Source organism: Lotus japonicus, chromosome 2 (genome assembly GCF_012489685.1).
Source record: "Lotus japonicus ecotype B-129 chromosome 2, LjGifu_v1.2".
Classification (NCBI taxonomy): Eukaryota; Viridiplantae; Streptophyta; class Magnoliopsida; order Fabales; family Fabaceae; genus Lotus; species Lotus japonicus.
The window spans coordinates 6,152,054-6,178,118 of record NC_080042.1 but is presented as its reverse complement, the minus strand read 5'-3'; the positions used below and the strand labels follow the sequence as shown (position 1 = coordinate 6,178,118).

At 42.2% G+C, this 26,065-nt stretch overlaps 1 pseudogene; it reads right to left on the bottom strand.

Annotated features, from left to right (window-relative positions):
• Positions 1–6,266: 6,266 nt before the first annotated feature.
• On the bottom strand, positions 6,267–10,571 carry LOC130735975 (alkane hydroxylase MAH1-like; annotated as a pseudogene).
• Between the last annotated feature and the right edge of the window lie 15,494 nt (positions 10,572–26,065).

Here is a 26,065-nt window from a genome sequence, read left to right as displayed (position 1 = left end):
AGTTATAGTTTTTAAGAAACTGATATTCATTTAAGAAGTATTGAAGAATTAAAGGTCATTAGAGGACCAAACTTGGTGTAGGTTTAGGTTTTAAATCTATGAATGTCTATCTAAGGTGTGTAAGACTCGAAGGTTGTCAGAATTTGATTGAGAGATTAAGAAGTTGAGTGACGAGATGGTGATGGAGTGACAAAAAGGAAAGTGTTAGTATTAAGATGAATACTTGAAGTTGTTATGTTTGGACAAGTTCCTCAGAGTCTAAGAGGGAATGAAACTTTGTTATGGATTTTGATGGTGCATATTACGGGTAACAAGTGAATTTTACTAAAGTTGAATGAGAATCCTAGGGCTAAGGTTGACCTAGTGAGCTGAGATTCATGTACACATAAGAGATTTAGTGGTGTTAGCGGCTACGATAACAGTTAAATCTCAGAATGTTGAAGGATCGGATGATACAATGGCTAGTTAAGTCCCTTGGGGTATAGTTATGATGTAATCTTCTAGAGGATAAGTCTCGATTTGTGCGAAGTGTTAGGGATTTCAGTGAGTGTAAATAGGTTTGAGTGAGGGAAGTTTCGAGGAAGAAGACGGTAAAAACGGATTGTTAGATATTAAGAGGAGGATTATCTTATAAGTTGTTGATAAATTGATGTTGAAGGGGGATAAGATTAGTGAAGGACAAGGAATAAGGACATAAGTCGAGCTTTAATTCGAATAGTGACTAAGTAGAAGTTTGATTACTTGGTGTTTGTAAAGATAGTTACGAAGTTGGAGGTGTTTTAATGGACTAGCGGTTTCCAAGGGGGAGGATTCGTCTAGAAGTTATCGAACGAACAAGTGGAGTTTTGGACTGTAGATGAAGATCACGAGGACAAGTTGAGTATCTACTTTGAGATGACAGAGAGGCACTGAGTTTAAGAAGAATTTCGGACGACCGAAAGTAAAGAAGTAAGTGGCTAAGGTTGTGCGACTGCACGGAGTGCCAACCGGTATCATTTCAAGCAGAGGTCCGACGCAAGTAATCGAGTCAGACGACATGAGGTTGAATGATGTTTTGTCTTTTGAGACGCCGACAGTTAGCAGTGGGGATAGAAGAGTGAAACAGTTAAGGGGAAAACAGATTGCTTAAGTAAAGATTATGAGGAGCAATGACACAGGCACTACTACATGAGAATTGGAAGATAAGATCGAGGAACTGTATTCCGGACTTTTCGCAGAACTCTGAGTTTCGAGGACGAAACTTTCTTTTTGGAGGGGAGTATTGTAAGACCTGGATTTTCAGAACAAGTTAAGTTTCCGACTCACACGTAGAATCAGTGTAAGCGTGACAGGAGTTTGACATTTGAGAAAGATTAATGAAGAAGAAAGTTCAGGAATTGCTTGAGGAATGTTGCGTAGTTGTTTTCGGAGTTAGTGCGAGTCGTCTGCACACCTGCCTTATGGCGAGCGTGTCCAGAATAGGCTATTTCGCTCTTAAAGCAACGTTTTAAGTGAGATTTCGAACTCTTGGAAAATTTCAAGTTTCTCTTTATTTTTCCATCAACCAGCGTTTCATTTCGGAACTCTGGACTGTACGCACGATAGGTTTAACTTTTCGGATGTCCGCCGACGCTAATTTCTTTGCTTTGAAACCTTAGTTTTGAGCGAAGGATGAAGACTTTTTCTATTCAGGACATCTAACGAAGATTCCGTCCGCGTTGCCAGATTTGTTTCGACATTTCCAATCTTTCTTCAGAAGGAAGTTTTGTCGTCCGGCGATCACAGCAAAAAGTAGTTTTTCGGGACAGATTTAACTTACACCGCTTTTGAGATTTTCGATATCGTTTTTCCCAAATCATAGATATTTGTTTTGAGTTCTGGATTTCTGACGCCAGAATCTCTCTTAGAATTCCTTGGTGAACGTGCTGCAAAAATCGGAATCGCGAAATTTTCATTTTCCCGCGATTTCGCCTGCCTATAAATAGCTCAAAAAGCAAAAATTCCTTCATTTTCTTCCTATTGTGGCTGAATTTCGTGGAGAGCAAGGGGGGAGGAGATTTTCGCGAAAACTTGACCAATCTTCGTGCAGTTCGTCCCTACTTCTAGGTATCGAGGTAACTAACACGATTCCTACCTCTGATTGTTGTTTCTGTTGCGTTTCTGAAGTCGTTTATGTGCTCACAGTTTTGAGCTTTTTCTAAAATGGTCCGATTTCTTCGATTTCTTGGTTGGGTTATGTTCCTTACGTTCCCCTGAGTCTAAAACCTCTGTCAGTAAACGCTGATTGTGATCCAGTTGTCCAGGATCTGAAAAACTGTTTCAAAACCCTTTTTGCTCACATTTCGAAACTTTATTGTCGAAAAGACTTAATCTGACTTCGTGCCTTTAGGATTTGTTGTCACGGATGTCATGAGGATCGTTGCTGTCAAATTTGTTTTCAGAACTGATAACTTTGAAGTTTTGAGCCTTTATTTTGGACCAAAATGCCCCTGGATAGTCGTATTTCGGCCCGATTGTCCGAAAATTGTTCTGACAGTTTCTTTGCCTTAGTTTTACCCTAAAACTACCTTGTGAATTGATTTGATCAAAGAAAAAGAGCCGAAGCCCTTTTTCCTTTGAGGCCGTGGACTATTTCCTTTAGGGGGGAGTTTTTCGGTTTCGAAAACTTGTCTTTTCGTACCTGATTGTCCTATTCTGAAGCTTTAATGCTTTGTCTATCGTTTATGTATTGTTTTGCGATCGAACTAATCGATTTTGTTTGGGTTCTGCTTTGTTTTTCTCCGAGGTTCAGTTGAGGGAACTTTGGAAGACTCAGAGCAATTGTTTGAGGAGAACTTTGTTTGCGAAGCTGGAACAGCTCGAGGTTAGGGCAACTTACTATATATTAGCTATGAATGCATGATAGGCGTCGATCAATTCGACTTATGCTTTACTTTGATGTTGATTGTGTTGATGAACTGATGTTGTGATGTTGTGCTTTGTTGGATTGTGCGTTTTGACGCGACTTCGGAGTGGAGATTCATTGATCTGGTGATCTTTGATGTTTCGGGTTGGATGAGCAACCCTAGGCAAGTTCAAACGAGGGGTTTGGGACTTAGCCATTTGTTGGGATTCGTTGGTTTACTTAGACTTTCCCCGGGAAACTTCTTTTGGGTGGTTGGTTTTCGGAAAACCTAGAATGAATAGAATTTTGTAAACTAAAGACTTGGGAAACCTAGATTTTGATAAATAAACTCATAACCTGACTAATCTGAATTGAAATCATTTTTATTAATGTTTAAGTATAGGAAAACTGAAGGGGAAAATATTTACGAAAGACGGGGAAAAGTCGACCTTTGTTGTGAGTTATTGGAATTGGGGAAAGCCACTAAGGTGAGCTATGGTGATGATTGAAAGTCACCGAGTACTTTACGTACTCTTGTTGATGGGGTTGTGTTGTATTGACCGACACTAATCCCTTGGGTTCTCTTGTTGTTGGAGCGGTGTTGTATTGACCGACACTTAGCGCTCTTGTTGTTTGGGCTGTGTTGTATTGACCGACACTAGACCCTTGTGTATTCTTGTTGGTGGAGCAGTGTTGTATTGACCGACACTTACTCCGAGTTGTGTTGTATTGACCGACACTAACTCATGGGTTTGTTGAGATTGGGTTGTGAGCTAAACACTTTCGTGGTAAGGGCGATTCGTTGTTTGGCTAACCACGTTGCATTCAATCGGGTGAATAACGGGAATGGTTAACCTGTGCATATCATGGTGAATAACGGGAATGGTTCACCTTGCATAAATGATGAATAACGGGAATGGTTCATCATATGGTGAATAACGGGAATGGTTCACCAAGGATGAATAACGGGAATGGTTCATCCAGGATGGATTTCATCCAGGATGGATAACGGGAATGGTCCATCCATAGTGAAGAACGGGAATGCTTCACTTGTGGCGAACGGGAACGCGTCACAAATCCGGATTCATATTGTGCATTTCACGCATACATTCATGCTGACTGAGACTGTGTGCTGTTTGTTTATTGAAGCAATGTTAGAGCCATAACATGCTAGGATTACTTATATGCTTATATAACAACTTATATATATACCCTGTCACATGTTGAGTGTATATGTACTTATTGCTGTGAGTTGACCCTAGCGCCTTGGCTTTGTTTGTATGTTTGTGTTTGGGCGGTCGGCCTGCTGCCAGATGTCGATGGCCGACTGGTTCTCGGGGGTCTCTCCCTCGGGGGGGGATCAGATATGAGCTGCAGGATCGGGATGCCCCACCGCTTGGGTGATCGATGTTGCTGGTCACCGGGCGACGTATCGGGGAAGGGTCATGGAGGACCGGACTGACGAGCGTGGACGTCTGACGAAAGGAGTTCTATGGCGCATGGAGTTGAGCTTCAACTTGCCGACTTCAGATCGTTGTGGGTTTGGCACTGGGAGGTTAGGTTTGGGCAGGCGTCATGCTTTGTGTAGAGCTCTGATTCATTTTGCTTTTGGGATCGGGTAGGTTTCCGACGCATGACTTTTCGTGTGGTTCTCTTACTGAGGGATCACAGTGAGTCAGTTGGACCATAGGGGTCTTTGCTTAGGCCATATTGAGGCCGACTTTCTCCTAGTGGTTTGTAATTATAATTTTCTCACTTACACTTCTGGGTCTGTATATATTTGCCTACGGGCACACTGCTTTGGAGTCACTGCGAGTGCGCGTGACATGGAGTGCAGCTGAGGCTGTACATGTATATATGTTGTATATCGGTTAGTTTAGTAGTTGGGTTTTGTCTTTACTTCCTTATCGTTTTGATTTAAAGGAAAGAAAACGAAAAAAAAAAATTACCTGTTTTCCGCGTAAAGATTATTTTTGGTTACTAAAGTGACACCTGGAAATCGGGGTGTTACAAGTGTGAACTAGAGTTAATCATATGTTTCTTTTCCATGATTTAATGATTTTTACCAAGTGCTTCATGCTTGTTTTGGATTGATCACCTAGAACATGAATTTAGATTTAATAGGATGGTGGGAACTAACTATTTAAATCTGAAATAGGTAAAATCATCTAATGATTCTAAGGTCTAGGGATAGGGTTAGATCATTAGTCTATTCAAACATTCATGCTTAATGCTACTCACTATTGTTAATCGATCAAGGTATTGAAGGTTAATATAGTTGAGTTGATAATCTTCTACGCCGGGGGACTGGGTAGTGAGATAAGAAATGGTGGGAGGAATCAATTGCATAGAACGATATTTGTATGTGAATCAATAGAATACATAGAGGTCAAACAACGAAACTCTAATCCCAGCAAAACTATCTACCTTGGTGAATCCAACTACTTTATCTGCTTTCTTTATATTTTCATGTTCTTAAACAAACCCCTAATATCTCTGTTAACCATCATTTGAGTTCGTTAGCTATTGAACGGCATAAGTATTACACCTCCTTGTGGATACGACAAAACCCTTTACTATACTACAATTGAGTCTTGAAAGGGATTCAAGAGTAATGTGGTAAAAACTCTTTCAACAATAGAGCATGAGATTCTCAATCCCTAGTTAGACAGTTTGTTCATAGTCTTGTCTCCGCTAGTACATCCAGTCGCAAGGGTTTCTAGTAGGAGTGCTCACGTAGACTTCGTTAGAGACGAAGCTGCTACTGCTTTGAGTGCTCATGTCTTCAAGAGGTTATCATTATTCCTCTTGCGTGTTTGCTTGTTGTCTAAACTTTAAAACATGATTTTACAAGTTCATCTTATATAAGAAATTCTTATTCTCTGCAGTAATCAATTGCATGATTCTTTTCAAGCAGTATATATGCACACTTTCTCCATAAGATCGGCTAGTTCTCGAGTGGAAATTTCTTTGCGGTTGTCTTGCAGATATTTCCTCTGAGGTAATGAAGTCTACTTGCCATCATTAGCTGTTAGAAGATCGTTGCCTGAATGTGGATGGGGTGGCATGAATATTCAAGCAATGAAAGCACCTTAGGAAGAAATTCCCAAATATATCCAAAACTCTAGCTAACAAGAACACAAGCGAAAAAAAACCTAGTTGGATGACCAAATGCTCAACTTTAACTAATTATTTACCATGAGCTAGTAGTAACCGTAGATGTGTCTTAAATCCGTGAGCCTAGGAACATTCAAGATGAGGGTAGTAATAAAAACAGCAACAAAATAACCCAAAACATAAACAAGATAACAATCAAACCACATTAAACATATTCATCATGCCACTTTGGCCTTGTAGTTACGTTGTGTGAATGGGCCTGGAGTGAGCTGATGGTCTAAAAAGTTCATCTTCGAGTAACTTTCACTTGCAACCCATGTTTTATTCCGAGAACAATAGAAAGCCTTGGAGTTACAGGATGACCTTCTACCACTTGTATGTGAAACTTTTGTAGTATAGCAGCTGAAGCTATCTTCATTTCAATGAAACTAATATCTCTACCTAAACAACTTCTAGGCCCTGCATTGAAAGCAATGAATTTGTAAGATGGCATGTGTACAATGCGTCCTCTTTCGGATATCCATCTTTCAGGCTTAAATTCCAAGCAATCTTCTCCCCATATTTGTTCCATCCTTCCCATTGCATACAAAGAGTACAATATCTTTGTATCTGAACCTACACTGTCTCCACTTGGGAGAATGTCATATTTGAATGCACACTTGAGCTCAAAAGGTACCGGAGGAAAAAGCTTCAAGGTTTCACTTATAGCTCCATGGAGGTAAACTAGCTTATCCAGATCCTCCACATGTGAAGCATTAATCCAATTTTCTTTGATCTCTTGAAGAATTTTAGCTTCCACTAGTGGGTGACTTGAGACAAGCCAATAGAACCAACTAAGACATGAACTAATTATGCCATTTCCTTCTAACAAGAGGTTGAATGCAGTGTCCCTTAGATAGTACTTTCCACTCATTTCCCCTTTTCCATGATCTCCTTCCTTCATCAACGATTTTAGCAAGTTAAACTTTGATTCGTCCACTTCTTCAACAATGTGGCTGGATCTGGTTTGCTCTTCATCACATTGGGAATATGTTATGCAATCATGCAAGAACCGATCAAGGTTTTCTCACGCTGCTTTGTACTTTTTCTCCGGACAAATTCGCAGCCATTGCTGCAACTTCCATAACAATGATGGAGTGAAGTGCCTGTAAAATATTACATCTTCAATAATAGGTAAAGTGTAAGGCCCTAAGTTCAATTTGGAACAATTTTATGGAAGTTTGAATAAAATTGAAGTTTTAGCTAATGTTTGATAACTGGCAGATTAGAACTGTCAACTTGTGCGAATTTTTAGAGGGTCTTAACGACTTCATTTGGGAAAACTTCCTTCATGAGAGTTGTAGCCCTTTAAGTTAAGAAAATTCTCGATGTGGTTTCGTGTAAATACGATATCTGTAGCTCCAGATATCCCTGTTTTAATGAGCAAAGGTCGGGCTGTACAGTACCTACGAAATTTTATTAAAAGTTGGGTTTGTGTTTTGGGCTTAAACCTTTTTAATTTGGGTTAAGTGGTGGATTAAACTCATAATCAGAAGGTTCTTAGGCTGAATGGAGCATTATGGGCCAAGGAAGGCTGATCCAAGGAAAGAAGCAAGGGTTTTGAAAACCCTGAGGCTTGGTGAGCCGCCGGCTGCCCATGGAAAAGGAAGGGGGCTGCAGCTGGTTTTTCCTCTGAATTATGAGCTTTAATGAGTCATTAATACTCTTTTCTTGGGCTGTATCAGATCTGAAACCAGAACCCTAGCCCACACAAGCCCTGGCCGCCACCTATAGGCAAGGATTAGAGTGAAATCCTTATTTTCTTACATGCAAAACAGCACCAGAAAATATTTCACGTAAACACCAACCAAACAAGCAAACCAGCACCCTTCCCCTTGCTCCTAAGAGGCCTCCACTCGTCACCCTTGCACCACCAGCAACCATCGCCCACCAAGGAGGAGGAGACACGAGAAAGAGAGAAAAACCGCAAGGAAGGAGAGGAAACGCGAGAAGGAGAGGAAGCACGTGGATGAAGGAGAATTTTGGACAGCAGAGGAAGCTCTTTCTATTCTTCACTTCTCTCCATCAAAATCCTGCTTCTTTTCATCTAAATTCATTCAAAATCCGAGGTAAGGGCTGGTTCTAGGAATGGGTAGGTTCTTTAGGGAATATGCCATGAATTGCCATGAGAAACAACTTGAGTTTTGGACTGTTTTTGCATGATTTCCTGTACATGCTTGCTTGCTGGAATTTTTCTCTTGAAAAGCCATGAATATGATCCTCAAACGTTGTTTATGATCTGAATCTATGATTTTATGCGAGTTGCCATGGTATTTGTTAAGTTTTGTGCTATTTTGCACTTGTTATAACATGATCCTTGCTAAATGTTTGGTTCTGAAATTTTGAGTGGATATTTGGGTTGTTGGGGCTGTACCAAGATTGCCATGATCAAAGGGGAAGGAAGGAAAATTATTTTTGAAAACCATAGAGCCATGGGAGTTTCGCTGCCAGTTTCCTGTACTGGACAGCGGACTTCAGAGCCCCTTTTTACCTGTTTATGGTTATCAAATGAAAAAGTGATTAAAATGAAAGTTGTAGATTTTCGAAATATCTTTCCAGACATATAAAAATCATAATTTTGGGTTTAGTAATGTGATCTGGGGGTCGTGTTTAGTGACTGTCACACCTGCTGTTTTTCCTGTTCCGGACAGTTAGCTTTAAGGCCTAATATCACCTAATTCTGGGACTTAAATGAACAAGTGCGTAACGAGAGAGTTGTAGATATTTAAAATAGCTTTCTAGAAAGGTATCATACGTGATTTTTGGTTGAGAGATGCATTCTGTGGCTCTATTTTTGTGAAAGTTGTTTCTGCTGTCAATATGTTGAAGTTGCGATGATATATTATGCATGAGTGAATGTTCTTGCGTTCCTTTACGTGAATTATATTTATTTTCTCAGTTAATGGTTCAAGGGTCGCTCACCTAGCCGTAATTCCCTTGTAACCTGTGAATGTTGTGTTGTGAAGGTTGTTGTATAAAGAGTATGATAAGACTCTAGGCTTGACTTTAGAGACTTAACAAAGAGAAAAGTGTAATAAACTCGCTTGCAAGTAAATGTGAATAATTTGGACATAGGTCAGGTAGACTATGGTCCATGAGAACGATGATACCTTGCACGCGAGGGAGTTATTTGGGTTGACTGCGGTCTCCCGTGAACCTTGTGGGTCGGTGTGGCTTCACGTGATTTGGTTGACTGCGGTCACCGTGAACTTTTGTGGATCATTGCGGCTCCACGTGATTTGGTTGACTGCGGTCACCGTGATAACCGTGCCTCTGCGGAAGCACGAAGATGGCCATGGAAGTTTTGGTGGGTTGTGTGAAGTGAGATTCCGTTAGTAACTGACTCTTTCCCATAAAAGACATATAATGTACTTATATTATATATGTTGTTGTTGATTTTGTCATTATCATTCTTTTTGTTGGACCTGACCCTGCTTGTTTGCTATGTGTTTATTTGGGGGGGGTAGATGGTCGTGAAGAAAATGGCGACGACTCATTCTTGGGAGTTGATGCTACGTGACGAGCCACTACAGATGACGACTACACTTCTGATGACGACTACACTTCTGATGAAGAGGAAGAAGATAAAGAGGAAGGGGCCAAGGATATGGTTGGGTTGTGAGACATCCATTTTTCTTTTGGGTTGAGAGTACTGAGTTTTGGAAGTATTGAACCATTACTTTATTTTAGTTGAGATAGTTTAACTTGATGTAATTTACTTTGAAGTTTTCTTCCGGATATTTATTTCATACTCTTTTCAATGATTAATAAAGTTTGAGGTTTACGTTGATGATTATTTCCGCAAGTTTGAAATGGTTAAGTTTCGAGAATTTTGTAAAATTGAACTTTTATCATTAATTCAAGATTAATAAGTGAATCGACGAAAACTCTTTATGAAAATTGGTTAATTAGTTACTGTGTAACACTCGAGAAATCGGGGCGTTACATAAAGCTTTTTCACAAGCAACCTCTGAGAGCTCAGTGAAATTGCTAGCTAGGAAGGGAATGAGGATCAAATCCAAATAGAATGGTGCAAGTGTTGTCGAATGTGAACCTCTGAAAGATTGGATGCATAATGATTAAGAAATGGTAGTAAGGAATTCTTCACCTTCTTCTTAATGTTTTTCTGAAGAAAGATCATGAAGCTTTTTGTTTTGAAAGCTGAATGGTGCACTATCCTCTGCTGTATCCACTCATGAGAATCTGAATTCACAAGACCACCACCAAAAATTTCAAAAATGTCATGGAAATCGGAGCCTTTGACGTAGTTGCTGAAAATCTTACTTGTGATGTGCTGCACGTTCATGTGATCGCTGGTAATGACAAAGTTTGTGTTTGTGAGCCATGGTCCTTCAAGTTGTAGAGTGCCTCCATGGTGTTTCAAAACTGAAGTTGCAAAATCATGGATACCTCGTAGATTAATCAAAACCGATGGCAGCATACCAATGATTGGCCATTTTGGGACTATTACATTTCTACTGCGTCTGAAAATGTGGATGAATGTGAAAAAGAGAATGGTTGCAAATAATGCAATACATTCAAAGGATGCCATAATTATTCGTGGACTCAATAGAAGGAGAGCATGTCAGACAAGGAAAGGAGAGAAACACTTAAAGGTTAAGGGGGAGCATGCCCGGAGTCACCATCCTGGAAAATCAGCTCCTTCCTCCTCCTCCAGCTCCGTTCAGGGCACGAGTAGGTCCTACGCTGATGCACTTCTGCAGGGAGGAATAAAGGAACAAGGGGGAAGCAGTAAGAACCAGGAGAGGAAGAGGGGTCACGTCCTGAGGCCTAGAGGAGGAGGGGTTCGAGCTTCGTTTGACCTTGACCTCCAAGTGAAGGCCAGTGCAGTAAGCGGGCTAGACAAAAGCTTTGTAGGGGAACTGCGTGATGTGAATCAGCTGAAAACCCTACAGGAGCGTTTGGTGTTGCTAGGAGCTTGTTCAATCCGGGTCAGACCCATGGGGGACAACCTTATCCTCCTGACTGGTTCAGATGGCAGACAACTCGAGTATCTTTTGGCTGAGGGGAAGGAGCTGGCCAAGGAACTCTTCCTATCCTTGGAACCTTGGAATCCGACGATAGTTCCCAAAAACAGAATCGTTTGGATCAGGTGTGAGGGTGTACCACTTAACTTGTGGACTAAGTCTTGCTTCGAATCACTGGCTCGCAGTTTTGGGGAGTTGTTTACTATTGATCCTAAATCTTCCTCCTTCGAGCACTTGGAAGTGGCTAGGTTCCAAGTTAGAACGTCAGTTTTGGAGCCCATTCAGATAGCAAAGAGGGTGAAGCTGAACGACTTTGTGTACTGGATCAGGATGGTGGAAGAGCTGGCACATCCTGAGTTTAGGTGTGGCTGCTCCGAACGTTGTACACAGGATGATACAGATTCAGAGTGGTCCTCCAAAAACCCAGAGGAATCTTCAGGTGAAGAGGCGGAAGATGGCGGTGGGTGGACGGAGGAAGAACATGCGGATGGAGGCGGCATGAAGCTAAACCTAATTCAGGGAGAAAAGGTCACGTTTTCGGCAGGGGGTGGTGCTAATTTTGGCTCTACAGCTGGGGATCATCCGGAGCATAATGAGAAAATAGTTACGTTGCACGAAAATGGAAACTTCAGAGCAGGTGTAGGTTGCAAGGTCAACGACAGTCTTGACGTCAGTATAGTTGCAGACACTTTGGAGGGAAGATCAGATATTGACACGTCGATCTCCAATACACAACCTCAACCTCCCCACGTGCCAGTTGTGCGACAAAAGGAGACAACGTGCGAGCCTACTAATTCTGAGATGTCTCAAGAATCCCAAGGGAAAAAGGGACTTTAATGTTGGGCTGGATTCTGAATTCCAAAGGAAAAAGGACTTTGATGTTGGGCGGGATTCTATTGTCCTAGAAGCCAATGTTGTGGAAGCCCATATTGGAGCAAGGGAGGTAGGCTCTGTTATGCGTTCACCCAACATTTCTTGTGAGGGCCCCAACGAGATGTTAAGAAAGGAACTGTCGGTGAATAGGGAGGAAAAAGTAATTAACTCAGGACAAAGTTCCACTCATTTCATTCATCCTCTCACACAGATCCAGAAGATAGAATAGATATAGAAGTGAACCCCACACCAAACAATGTGATGCGTTCAAGGTGTGGGAAGGAGCTAGCAATGAATGTAAACTCTACAAGGGATCTTTCTCCATCTCAAACTAACGATTGCTCCTGGAGAGCGAATGCGAAGGAATACAGAAAAGAGGTTAGCCAATTTATGCTTTCGATTTGTGACTCCCTCTCAGACTCAAGAATCTAAAATTGCAACAAACGGTTCTGGGAAAGGGTGAAAGAATTGGAGGCTAGAGAGCTCTGGAATTCAGGTAAGGAGCTTGGAGTATCTATTCACGGTGATGAGGAACAAGTAGTGGCTAGAATTTTGGAGATGGAGTATAGAGATGAGAACGACATGTAAGCCAGTTCAAGTAGGGCGAAATTGGGTAATCCATGAGGATTCTAAGCTACAATGTAACCATGTATGAAGCCATTTCTTTTTCTGGTATTGATCGAGTTGTGAAGCTTACCCTCTTCTAAATCGCTTTATATAAGCTTCATTCTCTCCTTGGAAGTTATTGCTCCTACAGTTTCTCGAGGTTAAGTCCTTGGTAACTGAAGCTTCTCTTTACTCCCGTGGCCGGTGGTAAACGTTCTTATTTTGCATTAACTCCCTTCCTTAATTCGCGTAACTCTCATTCCTACAACGTTCATTTCTCCATCTTTTCACTCAGACCTTCTCTGAGGGGGAGTACCTTGTACTTCAAGCTGAGTTTTTCACACCCCATACTTTTTGCTTATGACAAAAAGGGGGAGTACACCTAGATTTTGATGTGTAAGTGTGATTTGTTTTGGAGAATTTAAGAGTTCCACCTTTATGACCATAGATGTGTCACTGGGCAAATACAAGAAATACATTTCACTTCCTCTGAAGTGATTCTATTTGACTCTGATACCACTTATCGTTGACTCTGAATACTTATGCGCTCTGATTATCATAGGTCATCTATGTCATGCGCCTTCACTCTGAACTCTTACATTATTTAGCTCAGAATCTAGACATTTCTAACGTTTTCATTAAGTCTTAGATTCAGGGGGAGCTACGCTCAGAATCAAGCTGTGACTTGGATTCAGAATGAGTAAAATTAAACTATTCACATCAGGATAAGTCTTATTCTATATCTCTAAATTCTGAGTGAATTCAGTTTATTGTTTAAGAATTGTTCATCAAAATACTTGGTTTTGTCATCATCAAAAAGGGGGAGATTGTAAGATCAAGTTTTGATCGAGTAGTACAACTCTATGTTTTGATGATTACAAGTTAGCATTTTAGTATGAACAATTATGGTACTCTAACGTGTTTTTTCTGAGTGTGCTATTTATAGGCTCTGACCTCAATTCAATCTCACACAAATCAGAAGCACTGTGCATAAAGAGTGACCCAAGCAACGCTTTCGCAACATCTATGTTCACTCTGAACAGTAGAAATGCTTCAGAAGATCTGAAGCCATACAAGCTCTGATATGGACTCAGTCACTTGAAGTTCTGAAGATCCAGACGTTCTGACAACCAAGAAACTCTGAAGGTTCAGATGTTCTGATGGTGTAGAAGACTCTGAAGATCTAGAAGCTGAAAAGTGGAAACTCTGATGTCCAGAAGCAAGATGACTCTGAAGACCATGTACTTCCCTCTGAGTTCAGAATCAGAAGATACAACGATCAGAGGATCTGTGCTTCCCTCTGACTCTGATCAACTGGCTTCACAAGTTCCAACATGAAGTGTAACACCCCGATTTCGGTGGCGTCACTATAGTAACCAAAAGTAAACTTAATGCGGAAAAACGTGAATATTTTTTTTTTATAATAACTAAGACAAGACTGAATCAAATAAAACCCAAATATAAAAGCAACAGAACTAATATACAATATATACAACAGCCCCCGCTGTAAGTAGTAACCTCGTCACGAGTAACCTCCAGTGACGGAAAGAAGAAACATGTAACGCCCGTAGGCAATATGTACAAACCGAATATAAAGGTGAAGTGTCCGCAACACCATCCCTCAAAACTGAAAATAAGCTGGCCCATCGGCCTAAAAGACCTCCTAAGTCCAACCAACTCTCTGTGATTCCCGTAAAGAAACCACACAAAAAGCTATAGGCGGAACTACCCTGTCCCCAAGAAACAATGAAGCAATGACTATCAGAGTTAAGACTCTACTCCTACACTAATCCTATCTCGAGGAGCTCACACCAGCACACAAAACTATGTGCCAGCATGATCGTCGTCTGAATCAGAATCCAGAACGACTAAGTCTATGTGCACTACCCGGCCTCCTCTCGCCACAGCGATATGCTCCGGTGCTGGACTCACGGGCTTAGGGCCCGAACCCTGATCATCAATGATCGCAACGGTAGGTGAACTGGAGTCTGAAGACGTCACTCCCACTGGCTCCTCCTCTGAGGGATCCTCCTCGTCTGAAGACAACGGTGGTGGTGGTGGTCCTCCTGCTCCTGGTCCGCAATGCACGCCGGGCGGCAAGTTGAAACTGACGGAGCACCTCCTCAACACTCCCTCTACCAAGAGTCCTCCCCTATCTACCCTATCCTCCATGATCCTCCCGGAATAGGTCGCGCGATGGCTAGCGGGGTCTACCACCCACGAACCGGGGTCATCCTGGTCAATCATCTCGTATCTAATCCCCCCCGAAGGGTGGACCATTGTGAACCAATCCGCTAAAGACATCTGACAAAGGGCGTTGTCCGCCAAAACACGCACAGAAGACGTGAGGGTAAACTCCAAAGAATTATGTAAATATTAAACCCAATAGATACAGATAAGAGAATAGCCACTTAGGCTTATAACTAGAGATAGCATCCTAGGGTTGCATGTTCCATAATGAACGTAAATGACAACAATAACAAATAGCATGTTCCAAATAGGATTAGCAAATAACAATCACACTCCGCAACTAAATTAGTATGCATGTTGCATGATATGCAATGCAGGTTAACCCAGTCAACCAATATGCATTCCGGAACGGATGGACATCAACGGATCAGCCCTAGCACCAGCCACGGTGGGACCATTTCGGCCCGCGTACCTCTTACTCGAACAACAACACGTAGTCAGATCAGCATAAAACCCGAAGGCCTGCCATTCGGTCTGCTACTAAGAGTCACCTAGCAGCGCTCTTACGCGGAAATCCCGGTATTATAACCATTTTGGAATCCGCCGTGGTCCGGCATCTCACCGTGTTTAAACCACTTAATGAGTGCATGCAATGCAGTGATTAGCCAAACAACGTCTCCGAATCTCACTCGACACGTCGCCACGTGTTCTAGCTAAATTAATGTCTCTAAAAGCTTACCCTAAGGTAAAGTCGATTCTGCGACAAAAGACACTTCTTCACATCAACATAGTAACTCATGATGATCTCCGAATCATCCGACTCATCTCAAACCGATGGTCACCACTGCTCAACGAGCAAAGAGTATCACACTCTCAGAAACTACCTGTTTCCCGGACTTATCCCCAGGATAGCCCAACAACACAACTGCTCCCAGAGCACAAGAGTATCAACATACTCAAAACTTATCAATCTTCTCAACACTTGGATCCGACGACACTTCTCGTTTTCCAAAACTAAGATTTTCATCCAAAGCTTCCTTTCGAGATTATTACCATTACTTAAAGATTTAGAGGTTGTTTAATGTCTTATGAGTTTTCTTTACAAAATAATATCCTTTTAGTCTTATCGCAAATCCTATAAGTTCTCGGAATCTTCAAATCCCAAATGACTCCAGAGAATGTCTCGATCCATGAAAACCATAACAAGGCCCGAATCTCATTCGTCCTATCAAACTTTCTCAAAACTCTCAAAATAAAATCGGCATGACCTGCCCGCTATTCTCACTCCTCAGAATCACAGTTATGAGTGCAAGACATAGTTAAATCAACACAGTCATCAAACATGTCATATATCAATGCTTTTCAGAATAAACACGTAACACTTAGCATATAAAGCATGCACCACACATCCTAGATTACCCACATAGCACATAGCATGTAAGTCAATCATCAAAAACATTCAGTAGATGCGTCATCTACATTGTCAGCCGAAGCCTCAGAAAACGTTTTTCCAATCAAACACAAACAATTGCATAAACAGTAAACAATGTCGAAAGCATCGACCCTAAGCATTAACTAGAGATTCAGTGAGTAGCCCTCACCTGTAGGTTCTCCAGAGTGATCTTCGAACTCTTCCTCACAAGCAAAGCGTTGCTCCTCAGGAAATTCCTCAAAAACACCTTTAAAGTAAAACCACATAATACTATCAGAATCTATCGGAAACTAAGCTATCAATACATACTAAGGTTACACGAAGTAGTATATACTCCGAGGTACGATAATCTAGCGCGAAAGGACAAGTTTTCAGAAAAGGAAATTTTCCTCCTCCCCCCCTATAGGGCTCGGCCACTTTTGGTAATTGTGGGGCTCGATTTTTCTTCGATCAAACTTGGCTCCTATGCTTTCATTAGTCGTAACTAAGGGTATTCTAAACTCGGAAAAATTATCGGATCAAAAACTGTCGCAGGGGTATTTTGGTCATGATTTTTAACTTAGAATTTCAAAACTGAAATCCCAAAAAGCAAATTTGACAGGGACGTCACTAACGACGTTTATGACAACTAATCCTACTAGCACTAAGCTAAGGCGATAGTTTTCAGCCCAAAGAACGAAGCTTTACTCCAAAAATGGGTATTTGAGGCATAAATTGATTCCGGCGGAATTTCGGCGACATAACGAAAAAACTAATCCGGCAGAAGTGATCTTGGGCACGTAAGGAAGATGTTTAGAATGAAAAATGAAATATTCAGGATAGTTTTGCAAAAACCTCAAAACTATCAGCTCAAAAAAGTCTACAGAAAAGCTATGGAAAAAGCGATCAGAGGTAAGGATTAGCAACTATACCTCGAAACCTTGAAGTACCAACTGATTAATCAACGATCAAGCAAGAAATGAACAAAATCTTCTCTTCTCCCTCCCTTGTGAAGCTCGCGGCCTTGATGAAGAAAATGGGTAAGATTTTTGTGTTTTTCTTCCTTTCTTGGCTATATATAGAGGTTGGCAAAACGCGGTAAAATGAAAGTTTCGCGAATCTGATTTTTCCGGCGTCATTCTCCGTGAATTCTAAGATATGTTTTGGCGAAAGAATTCCAAAACTAAAATGAGGTCTCCTTGTATTTTTTGGTAACTAATGGATAATCGGTATAAAACTATTTTACCCGATAAGTTGCTTTTTGCATCGAATGTCGGAATAGAAAACTTCCTTCTGAAGAAAGATTGAAATCATCAAGAGAAATGGGTGTACGCGTGTGGAATCTTCATTTGATGTTCCGAATAGAAAAAGTCCTCATAGTCGGGTGATTCTAGGGTTTTGAAATACCAGGGTTTCAGTTTCGGCAAACTTCCGATGATTGGAATCGGACGTTCGTAGATCCTAGAGTTTCGCCTTGAAACGATTGTGATATATGGAAAAAGAGAAGTTCTAACATTTCTCTGAAGATTTTTGGAATTAACTTCCATCGTGCCTATAAGTGAAAACTAGCTATATACTAGGGTTTCTGACCTAGGTTTAAGCGTATAACGATCGTGCTATAACTTTTATCGATCATGATGCAATCCTTGGACTTTTCCTGAACTTTCTCCTTCATAAATTTATTTCATTCGGTAAACTCTTGTTCAGGTTTCCCTTCACGATACATCAACCCTAATCGTGAATAGGATTCTATTTACTTGGCATAAGTTTAAAAACTTGGGCCTTACATTACTACCCTCCAAAAAGAAAGTTTCGACCTCGAAACTTAAGGGTTAGTAAAAAGTTCTGGATACTGTTCTTGAATTTTCCCCTTCAGCTCCCATGTCGCATCACCGGTGTCTTTGTTCCAAATGACCTTCACTTACTCGATCTCTTTCCCTCTCAACTGTTTTATCCTGGTGTCACCAATGCTAATTGGCGGTGTCTCGAAAGACAGATCATCCTTCAACTCAATGTCATCCAGCTCGATAACATGTGTCGGATCCGCAATATATTTCCTCAATTGTGACACGTGGAATACATCATGAATGTTCGATAGAAATGGAGGTAGTGCAATCTGGTAAGCGACTGGTCCAATTCGACGAGTGATCTGATAAGGTCCAATAAACTTCGGCGTAAGCTTCTTTGACTTAATTGCTCGACCAACTCCCGTAGTCTGAGTAACTCGCAGAAACACATGGTCTCCTTCTTCGAATTCCAGAGTTCTGCGCCTTTGATCGGCATAACTCTTCTGTCTACTCTGAGAGGTCTTCATCTTTTCTCTGATCTGCTTGATCTTCTCGGTTGTCTGTTGCAGAAGTTCTGGTCCTACTAACAGATTTTCTCCGTTTTGGTACCAACACAAAGGTGTTCTACACTTGCGGCCATACAAAGCCTCATACGGTGCCATACCTATGCTCGTATGAAAACTGTTGTTGTATGTGAACTCAATCAATGGCAATAGGTTATCCCAACTGCCCTGGTTGTCTAACACGCAAGCTCGTAGCAAATCCTCCAATGACTGGATGGTCCTCTCAGTCTGTCCATCAGTCTGCGGATGATAAGCAGAACTTAGTCTCAGCCTCGTTCCCAAAGCCTCTTGAAGAGCTCCCCAAAAATGTGATGTAAACTTCGGGTCTCGATCGGATACGATACTTGTTGGCACTCCATGAAGTCGTACAATCTCCGCTATATATATCTCTGATAGTTTCTCCACGTTGTACGTAGTTCTCACAGGTATAAAGTGAGCCGACTTGGTCAATCGATCCACTATTACCCAAATTGAGTCATATCCCTTCTGAGTTCTTGGCAAAGCCACTACAAAATCCATCGATATGCTATCCCATTTCCATTCTGGTACATCCAAGCTTTGTAACATACCTGAAGATTTTTGATGTTCCACCTTTGCCTTCTGACATGTCAAACATGCAGCTACATACTCAGCCACTTGTCTTTTCATTGCTGGCCACCAAAAATTCACCTTCAAGTCCTGATACATCTTTTTCATTCCAGGATGAATGCTTAACTTGCTCTTGTGACCCTTATCCATAATCAATCTTCTCAAGTCAGGGTTGTTAGGTACGCAAACCCTATCCTTACACCGTAGAATATTGTCACTTCCTACCTTGAATTCCGGGTCTTTACCTTGACTTACCAAATTCCTTTTCCAGAGCAGAAACTCATCTTGTAACTGTTAGTCTCGGATTTCTTCCATCAATCCGTTGGTAATTCTGATCATCCCAAACTACAGTTCTCCCTTGGATAACTTCACATCCAAGCTCAAATCTCGAAATTGTTCCAGTAATTGCAGCTCTTTCACCATCATCGACGAGATATGCATCTTCCTGCTCAAGGCATCAGCAACAACGTTCGCCTTTCCAGGATGATATTGCAGGGTGAACTCGTAATCCTTGAGAAATTCCATCCACCGACGCTGTCTCATGTTCAGCTCCTTCTGCTCAAATAAATACTTCAAGCTCTTATGATCACTGAATATGGTGAAATTGCATCCATATAAGTGATGTCTCCAAATCTTCAGTGCAAATACGATTGCAGCTAGTTCCAAGTCATGAGTTGGATAATTCTTCTCATGCACCTTCAGTTGTCTTGAAGCATAGGCAACCACCTTCCGATGTTGCATCAGCACACATCCCAAACCTTGATGCGAAGCATCACAGTATACCTCATAAGGTTCCTCTGGTTGCGGTAAGACGAGTACAGGTGACGTCGTCAACTGTTCCTTCATCGTCTGAAAACTAGTTTCGCACGCTTCAGTCCATGCAAAAGGTTGGTCCTTCCTCGTAAGTTGAGTCAACGGTCCAACAATCTTCGCGAAATTCTCGATGAAACAGCGATAATATCCCGCCAAACCAACGAAACTCCTGATCTCAGTCACTGTCTTTGGCCGTTCCCAAGATAATACGGTCTCTACCTTTGCTGGGTCCACAGCTATCCCCTCCTTAGAGATCACATGGCCTAAGAATTTTACCTCTTCGAGCCAAAATTCGCACTTAGAAGGATTGTCATACAACTCCTTCTCCCTCAGCACTTGTAAAACTTGACGCAAGTGCCCTTCATGTTCCTCAGCATTCTTTGAGTAGATCAGAATATCATCGATAAACACCACGACGAACCGATCTAAGAATGTATGGAATGTCCTATTCATGTAATCCATGAATGTCGCAGGTGCGTTTGTCACCCCAAATGGCATCACTAAATACTCATAGTGTCCATAACGGGTTCTGAATGCCGTCTTCTGAATATCCTCGGTCTTGACTCTGATTTGATGATAACCCGACTTCAGATCGATCTTGGAAAATATCGCAGCTCCTCGCAGTTGATCCATCAAATCATCAATCCTAGGTAACGGATACCTATTCTTGACGGTTACCTTGTTCAATTGTCGGTAGTCGACACATAATCTCGATTTCCCGTCCTTCTTCTTCACCAATAAGACTGGCGCTCCCCAAGGTGAAACACTTGGTCGGATAAATCCCTTCGACAAAAGATCTTCTAGTTGGGACTTCAATTCCACTAGCTCCGCAGGTGCCATACGATATGGTGCAATCGAAATCGGCCCTGTTCCCGGTACGATGTCTATAGCAAACTCAATGTCGCGTACAGGCGGCAATCCAGGTACATTGCCAGGAAAAACATCCGTGAATTCTTTCACCACTGGAATACTAACAACTCCCGGATTCCCTTTACTCTCCAAGCTCAGCAGAACGGAATACTCTTGAGATCCCTCGTTCAAAGAGACGCTAATGTGATTGGCAGATAGATACTCGGAAAGATCCGAATCAGGAAATATCACTCTCTTTCGGTTGCAGTCCAAAAGACAATGATTGTGGGACAACCAATCCATTCCTAGGATAACATCTAGGTTCTTAAGAGTTAGGCATACTAGGTTAGCATGGTAGACTCTATTGTTATAGGTTATCGAACAGTACATACATGCTGTATTAGCAAGTAGAGTTTTGGCAGGAGTGGTAACTATAAGATCGAAGCTCAAAGCAAGTAATAGGAAGTCTTAATCTGATCGCACATTCCCTAGAGATAAAAGAATGCGTTGCACCGGAATCAAAAAGTAGGGATAGGAGATTACCGTCAATCTCGCAGTCGCCTCTAATCAGTCCATCGACCCCCTCAGCATCTTCACCATCAATGGTGTAGACTCTCGCCTTTGTAGCAGGACGCTTTCCCCGAGCAGTGTTGACGGTTGGTTCCGCCTTTGGTAACCTGCACTCTGCAGCAGTATGCCCCAGTTTGTTACAATTGAAGCATTGGGGTCTCGTGTCGGGACAAGCACGAGCAAAGTGCCCCGGCTTCCCACACTTGAAGCAAGTCAGCTCCCTGTTCTGAGTCTGACCTCCAGAACCACCAGCAGCACCCACCATGGGTCTGTAAGATCCCGAAGTAAATCCTCTACCAGCAGGACGCTGATACGGCCTCCTATTTTGAAACCTCCCTCTGTTCTGAACATTCTGAGAGCCCGACCTCATCGGCCCTCCAGTTCCAGCCCGGTTTAGCCTCCGGTTCTTCATCAGTTCCACCTCCGTGGCCTTCTCAACCAAAGATTGGAATCGCATGATTCCCAGTGGCCTCACTGAGTCCTCAATATCCGGCCTCAGTCCGTTAACAAAGCGCTTGCACATGTAGCGCTCATCCACGTGATCATTAAAGAATTGGAAATGCTTCGCCAAGGACTCCAGCTTCGAAGCAAATTCCGGTACAGACATACCTCCCTGACGGAGTGTCAGAAACTGCGCCTCCCTCTCATCCCGGGCACTTGTTGGAAAATACTTTTCCAAGAACGCGGTCCGGAAAGAGTTCCCGTTGATCTCTTCATGGTTAGCTTCCATGATCCCCCTGGTGCCCTTCCACCAGTACTCAGCATCACCGAGCAGTAGATAAGTCGCCATGCCCACTTTGGCACCCTCAACAGTCTGTAGAACGCCGAAAATCTTCTCGATTTCCTGGATCCAGAGATCCGCTGCGTCTGGGTCAGTACCACCAGAGAACTTTGGTGGGTTTTGCCTCCTGAAATCATTGAGGCCTTTGTTTTGGTCCAGAGTTACTTCCCTCTGGCGTTGATGTTGTTCACGTGCTTCCTCAGCAGCACGCCTCATCGCATTATCATTCGCCTGTGCTGTAACGGCTTGGGCCATAGTGGCCATCATCTCAGCTAACTGATTGGTATTCACCATGTTCTGTTAAAGGAAGCAAACAGTCAGTACTCATCATAAGATAGCATCTAGCATCACTATACAATATGATTAAGTAATAACTTCAATCAATTCTAAGCGAAAAAATCGCTTGTAGACAATCAATTTTCACTCTTTGCAGAGTCACACAACCTAGCACAGAAGACCTATTCCCCAACAACTCCCGAAAGACTCGACCGTGCTCTGATACCACAATTGTAACACCCCGATTTCGGTGGCGTCACTATAGTAACCAAAAGTAAACTTAATGCGGAAAAACGTGAATATTTTTTTTTTATAATAACTAAGACAAGACTGAATCAAATAAAACCCAAATATAAAAGCAACAGAACTAATATACAATATATACAACAGCCCCCGCTGTAAGTAGTAACCTCGTCACGAGTAACCTCCAGTGACGGAAAGAAGAAACATGTAACGCCCGTAGGCAATATGTACAAACCGAATATAAAGGTGAAGTGTCCGCAACACCATCCCTCAAAACTGAAAATAAGCTGGCCCATCGGCCTGAAAAGACCTCCTAAGTCCAACCAACTCTCTGTGATTCCCGTAAAGAAACCACACAAAAAGCTATAGGCGGAACTACCCTGTCCCCAAGAAACAATGAAGCAATGACTATTAGAGTTAAGACTCTACTCCTACACTAATCCTATCTCGAGGAGCTCACACCAGCACACAAAACTATGTGCCAGCATGATCGTCGTCTGAATCAGAATCCAGAACGACTAAGTCTACGTGCACTACCCGGCCTCCTCTCGCCACAGCGATATGCTCCGGTGGTGGACTCACGAGCTTAGGGCCCGAACCCTGATCATCAATGATCGCAACGGTAGGTGAACTGGAGTCTGAAGACGTCACTCCCACTGGCTCCTCCTCTGAGGGATCCTCCTCGTCTGAAGACAACGGTGGTGGTGGTGGTCCTCCTGCTCCTGGTCCGCAATGCACGCCGGGCGGCAAGTTGAAACTGACGGAGCACCTCCTCAACACTCCCTCTACCAAGAGTCCTCCCCTATCTACCCTATCCTCCATGATCCTCCCGGAATAGGTCGCGCGATGGCTAGCGGGGTCTACCACCCACGAACCGGGGTCATCCTGGTCAATCATCTCGTATCTAATCCCCCCCGAAGGGTGGACCATTGTGAACCAATCCGCTAAAGACATCTGACAAAGGGCGTTGTCCGCCAAAACACACACAGAAGACGTGAGGGTCAACTCCAAAGAATTATGTAAATATTAAACCCAATAGATACAGATAAGAGAATAGCCACTTAGGCTTATAACTAGAGATAGCATCCTAGGGTTGCATGTTCCATAATGAACGTAAATGACAACAATAACAAATAGCATGTTCCAAATAGGATTAGCAAATAACAATCACACTCCGCAACTAAATTAGTATGCATGTTGCATGATATGCAATGCAGGTTAACCCAGTCAACCAATATGCATCCTGGAACGGATGGACATCAACGGATCAGCCCTAGCACCAGCCACGGTGGGACCATTTCGGCCCGCGTGCCTCTTACTCCAACAACAACACGTAGTCAGATCAGCATAAAACCCGAAGGCCTGCCATTCGGTCTGCTACTAAGAGTCACCTAGCAGCGCTCTTACGCGGAAATCCCGGTCTTATAACCATTTTGGAATCCGCCGTGGTCCGGCATCTCACCGTGTTTAAACCACTTAATGAGTGCATGCAATGTAGTGATTAGCCAAACAACGTCTCCGAATCTCACTCGACACGTCGCCACGTGTTCTAGCTAAATTAATGTCTCTAAAAGCTTACCCTAAGGTAAAGTCGATTCTGCGACAAAAGACACTTCTTCACATCAACATAGTAACTCATGATGATCTCCGAATCATCCGACTCATCTCAAACCGATGGTCACCACTGCTCAACGAGCAAAGAGTATCACACTCTCGGAAACTACCTGTTTCCCGGACTTATCCCCAGGATAGCCCAACAACACAACTGCTCCCAGAGCACAAGAGTATCAACATACTCAAAACTTATCAATCTTCTCAACACTTGGATCCGACGACACTTCTCGTTTTCTAAAACTAAGATTTTCATCCAAAGCTTCCTTTCGAGATTATTACCATTACTTAAAGATTTAGAGGTTGTTTAATGTCTTATGAGTTTTCTTTACAAAATAATATCCTTTTAGTCTTATCGCAAATCCTATAAGTTCTCGGAATCTTCAAATCCCAAATGACTCCAGAGAATGTCTCGATCCATGAAAACCATAACAAGGCCCGAATCTCATTCGTCCTATCAAACTTTCTCAAAACTCTCAAAATAAAATCGGCATGACCTGCCCGCTATTCTCACTCCTCAGAATCACAGTTATGAGTGCAAGACATAGTTAAATCAACACAGTCATCAAACATGTCATATATCAATGCTTTTCAGAATAAACACGTAACACTTAGCATATAAAGCATGCACCACACATCCTAGATTACCCACATAGCACATAGCATGTAAGTCAATCATCAAAAACATTCAGTAGATGCGTCATCTACATTGTCAGCCGAAGCCTGAGAAAACGTTTTTCCAATCAAACACAAACAATTGCATAAACAGTAAACAATGTCGAAAGCATCGACCCTAAGCATTAACTAGAGATTCAGTGAGTAGCCCTCACCTGTAGGTTCTCCAGAGTGATCTTCGAACTCTTCCTCACAAGCAAAGCGTTGCTCCTCAGGAAATTCCTCGAAAACACCTTTAAAGTAAAACCACAGAATACTATCAGAATCTATCGGAAACTAAGCTATCAATACTTACTAAGGTTACACGAAGTAGTATATACTTCGAGGTACGATAATCTAGCGCGAAAGGACAAGTTTTCGGAAAAGGAAATTTTCCTCCTCCCCCCCTATAGGGCTCGGCCACTTTTGGTAATTGTGGGGCTCGATTTTTCTTCGATCAAACTTGGCTCCTGTGCTTTCATTAGTCGTAACTAAGGGTATTCTAAAGTCGGAAAAATTATCGGATCAAAAACTGTCGCAGGGGTTTTTTGGTCATGATTTTTAACTTAGAATTTCAAAACTGAAATCCCAAAAAGCAAATTTGACAGGGACGTCACTAACGACGTTTATGACAACTAATCCTACTAGCACTAAGATAAGGCGATAGTTTTCAGCCCAAAGAACGAAGCTTTACTCCAAAAATGGGTATTTGAGGCATAAATTGATTCCGGCGGAATTTCGGCGACATAACGAAAAAACTAATCCGGCAGAAGTGATCTTGGGCACGTAAGGAAGATGTTTAGAATGAAAAATGAAATATTCAGGATAGTTTTGCAAAAACCTCAAAACTATCAGCTCAGAAAAGTCTACAGAAAAGCTATGGAAAAAGCGATCAGAGGTAAGGATTAGCAACTATACCTCGAAACCTTGAAGTAGCAACTGATTAATCAACGATCAAGCAAGAAATGAAAAAAATCTTCTCTTCTCCCTCCCTTGTGAAGCTCGCGGCCTTGATGAAGATAATGGGTAAGATTTTTGTGTTTTTCTTCCTTTCTTGGCTATATATAGAGGTTGGCAAAACGCGGTAAAATGAAAGTTTCGCGAATCTGATTTTTCCGGCGTCATTCTCCGTGAATTCTAAGATATGTTTTGGCGAAAGAATTCCAAAACTAAAATGAGGTCTCCTTGTATTTTTTGGTAACTAATGCATAATCGGTATAAAACTATTTTACCCGATAAGTTG